At 31.1% G+C, this 4,645-nt stretch overlaps 1 pseudogene; it reads right to left on the bottom strand.

The window, feature by feature from the left end:
- LOC140989404 (uncharacterized) overlaps window positions 1–487 on the bottom strand; it is a 6,225-nt pseudogene extending 5,738 nt beyond the window's left edge.
- Window positions 488–4,645: the final 4,158 nt, after the last annotated feature.

The raw sequence follows: 4,645 nt of genomic DNA, 5'->3' as shown, positions 1-4,645 counted from the left end.
AAGTAAATTCACACTAGCTCCAAGATCAAGCAAGGCTTTTTTAATCTTTCGTTCTCCAATAATACATGAAATAGTAGGACAACCAGGGTCTTTGTATTTCAAATTATTATTATTTTGAATAATTGCACTTACTTGTTCGGCTAAAAATGCTTTCTTTTTCACATTCAATTTTCTTTTCACGGTGCACAAGTCTTTCAAAAATTTGGCATATGATGGTACCTGCTTTATTGCATCTAATAAAGGAATATTAACTTTTACTTGTTTAAAAATATCATATATATCATAATTCAAATTTGATTTTTTTTGTATTTTTCAATGCATGAGGGAATGGTGGTGGCACTATCTGTTGATCTTCTTCTTCGCAAGTTATGGGTTTCACTTCCTTACCCTTTGGAGTTGATTTATCATCATTTTCACAAGGTTCAAGAATGGATTTTTCCACTACCTTACCACTGCGAAGGGTAATAACAGATTTTACCTGATTCATCGGCTGAGTTCCAGAAGTTCCGGTTTGTGAATGATGATCCTTGGGATTAGGCTGTGGTTGTGAAGGAAACTTACCTTTTTCATGAACATTAAGTGCAAATGCAAATTTAGCAAGAGTATCTGTCAAATCTGTCATGGTTTGAACAGTTTGAATATTGATAGACTCTTGCTTTGCATTGAAAGAATTCAATATATCTTCCAAGTTCCTTTTAGGTGGAGGAACATAAGGTTTATAATTTTGAAAATTTTGTTGATTTTGGAAATGTGGTTGTGAAAATTGTGCAGTATTATCATTCCTCCAACTAAAATTTGGATGATTTCGCCAACCTGGATTGTAATTTTGAGAAAATGGTTCAAGATTTGGCATTTTGAAATTGTTCAAAACATTGGCTTGTTCATGTAGACATTCTTTAAAAGAGGGGAAAGTGAGACAATCTTTTGTAGAATGATCACTTGTATCACAGATGTGACACACAATTTCTTGAACAGATTTTAATTGACCATTCTTTTTCAATTCAAGTGCTTCAACTTTTCCTGCCAAAGAGGTAAATCTAGCTTGCAGATCATGTTCATCTTTGAGGGTATACATACCTCCACCAGATGTGAGAGATTGAATCTTGTTTGATGGTTCGATTGTACCTATAGTGTCCCAATTTTGAGCATTTTCAGCTAATGAATCGATATACTGAATTGCCTCTTTTGGATCTTTATCTTCAAATGTTCCATTACACATAAATTCAACCATTTGCCTATCTTTAGGTGCTAAGCCTTCATAAAATTGAGAAACGACTCTCCAAATTTCAAAACCATGATGTGGACAAAGATTAAGCAATTCTTTATATCTATCACAAAACTAATAAAAAGTTTCTCCTTGTTTTTGAATGAAACTGATGATTTGCCTTTTGAAAGAATTTGTTCTATGAGATGGAAAAAACTTATTAAAAAATTGTTGTTGCAATTCATCCCAAGTTCAAATGGATCCCGTTCTAAGATTTTGTAGCCAATTTTTTGCTTTATCTTTTAAAGAAAAGGGAAAAAGCTTAAGTCGAATGGTGTTCATGCTACAATTTAGATCATTATATGTGTTGCACACTTCTTCAAATTCTCGTAAATGCATGTATGGATTTTCAGAATCTAATCCATGAAAGTTGGGTAAAAGATGGATAATATCAAGCTTAAAATTGAAATGAGATACATCAAGGAGAAAAACTAGACATGAAGGTGCACTAGTACGTGTAGGATTCATGTGATCTCTAAGTGTTCTTCCCCTATCATGATCATGTTGAGATTGAATTTCATCTTCATTTTCCTGGATGGGTTCTTCCGCCATGTTTTGTAAAAATAAAGGGTTATTTCGAATGAGTCGACCACTAAGTGTACGTGACGAAATAATGCTCATGCAAATGCAAAAGAAAAAGAAGAAAAACACACAAAAACAATAAAAAATTCAAAGAAAGAAAATTAAATAGACTTGAAATTAAATTATACTTTCCCGGCAACGGCGCAAAAAACTTTTTGTGACTTTGATTGTTGCACTCCCAATAGCAGGTTGTCCGCAAGTAGTATAATCCGGTGAGTCCGATATCGTATCCACAGGGAAGCTACGGTAATTATAAGTCCACTACAATGTCTTTTTGTTTTCTGTTTTTATTTTAATTGTTTGAATCTTTAATTGGTAATTTTTAATTGTTCAAATTTTAATTTAAGTAGTTGAGATTAGAGGATCCACTCTTGATATTTTAATAAATTTAACATTAATGAACATTATTGAAATCCACTTAATAAAATGGTTCCAATATATTAAATAATCATATTTATATTATGTTATATACTATTTTCTTATAAGTATAAAATATATATCAAAACTTATAAATGTTGTCAAGTATTTATTTTGCTATATATATTTGTAAACACTAAATCAAGGTTCCCACTTTAAATGGTTGGTAAAACCAAACTAACATTTAAATGGTACCAAGAAATTAATAATATGATATATTGATATATAATAAATCAAGGCATCCACTTTAAATGGTTGGTAAAACCAAACAAATATTTAAATGGTACCAAGAATTTAGTGTAACATATAGCAACAATAAAGCAAAACTCCCACTTATAAGTAAGGTATAAAAATGCTTAAAGAACTAAATATAACATAAACAATAAATAATGATTAAATAATATAAAACATAGATTATTACCTTTTAATAACCTTATTATCATACCAAGAGCTTCACCTTTTCATCTCAACCTTGGGAAGTTAGCTACTCATTATTCAAAGTATAAAACTTTGAATATGAAATTAACATACTAATTATTTTTTAATGATGAAATAAAGGAAAAATAAAGAGAGAAATATTATGAACTCAAAGATTCGTTCATAGAATGAGGGATATCTCAATTCATTACAATGCACCCCTATTTATAGTTAAATTTGGGGAGACAACCACAAATAAAATATTATTTTTTACACATAAGTCTTCATTGGTGTTCCAAGAAATTATATTTTAATACACATCACTTTTGAAAATCTTCCCATCCAATTTTTCTTATCCACATAAAATAAAACATGTGGATAATTGAGTTGTTTGAATTGTGGTATTTTATTTTAACTATTTGACCAAGTAGTTTGAGAGATATGGTCAAAATACTAGAGCATAGTAAAACTGCCACTCTTTTGGTAACTTTGTTTGTTGCTTAATTTGATCCCAATTGTGAGAAAATTTTTATCTCATGCTTGTCACCAATATTGTAGATATTATCATCAACTTTCTACAGGTCCAAGAATTATCTTAATCCTATTTGCAACGCCAAGTTTATTCTTGTTTTATCAAACCTGTAAAAATAATAAAAACGTATAATTACACAAAAAATTATTTTTTATACAATTTATTATAAAACATATAATATTTAAACATTTAATAAAACAAAAACTATAAATTTATATTATAAAAAATTTAATTAATGTACAATTTTTATATTTATCAATTATGAAGAACCAAGACATGTAAATATTGGAAGCTTATGTAATTATGCATTTGCATCCCATGCATTACCTAGGATTGGACCTAGGCCCGTGTTTGGCTCACACGGACCATTAGTATTGGGGCGATTGATCATCCTTGTTAGTTTATTGTTTATAATATATGCATGATATATTATAAATAATGAGTATGTGAGTTGTTATTATTATTATAATAAATAAGTTGCATTAATCCGTCAAACATGCGATCAAACATGGTGAGCTTTTAAATAATATTAATGATGAGACCTTTCAAAATTAAAAAACCCTCATTTTGAATAAGATTAAAAATTAATATCAAGAACAAAAAGAAGAATTATAAAGGTGTTTATAATTTCCATGTCTTCCATCGACAATGGGTGTATGATGAACGCTACCCGTGCTCAGTGCTCGGCTCATATTATTGGGGGAGCCCTGGACACCGGAAAGCTGTGACATTCATTGACATGGTGATGTGAACTACGTGGAACTCTCATGATTTCGGCTCATATTATTGAGAGAACTCATGGCGACCGTCCATTAAGGTTCAACATCAATGGGTAAGGCTTGACACATAAAGATGAACGACGTCATATTATTGGGTCCTAATCAAACGTGAGACAAAATTTTACGTAGAGGGTTGCATGGAGATGCAATTGGAACCTACTTTTTAGAAATTATGATTGGCTGATATTATTCGTGATCATAATTTGTTAATTGGACCTTACGTACCTAATGAGGAAAGTAGTTTCTCATTTTCACTAGAGGGGTAGTGAAAAATATCAAAACAGTGGGAGTGAAAATTTATGAAGCAAAAGTCCATACTTTATATTTTACTAAATATTAGCAAAAGTCCATACTTTATATTTCAGTACAAATTTGACAATGTTTTCGATTCACAACCCGTTATCTGCAATACTCGACAAACTCATTCTAACCGGACCTAATTACCTAAATTGACTAAGAAACCTAAAAATCGTCTTGAATTCGGAAAGGATAGTATATACACTGACTGAGTCGTCCCCTGTTGAGGCTCTGACTAGCTGCACTCCTGAGGAATTGCACTTACAAGGATTGGTGTGACCATGACTTGCGAGCAAAGAGTTATATGAAGGCTTCTGAATGATGAGCTGCAGAGGCAGCATGGCCTAAAGATGATTG

The sequence above is a fragment of the Primulina huaijiensis genome, chromosome 12 (genome assembly GCF_012295235.1).
Source record: "Primulina huaijiensis isolate GDHJ02 chromosome 12, ASM1229523v2, whole genome shotgun sequence".
In the NCBI taxonomy this organism is placed as follows: domain Eukaryota; kingdom Viridiplantae; phylum Streptophyta; class Magnoliopsida; order Lamiales; family Gesneriaceae; genus Primulina; species Primulina huaijiensis.
Note: the sequence above shows the minus strand (reverse complement) of the source record. Positions and strands in the feature narration are given on the sequence as shown.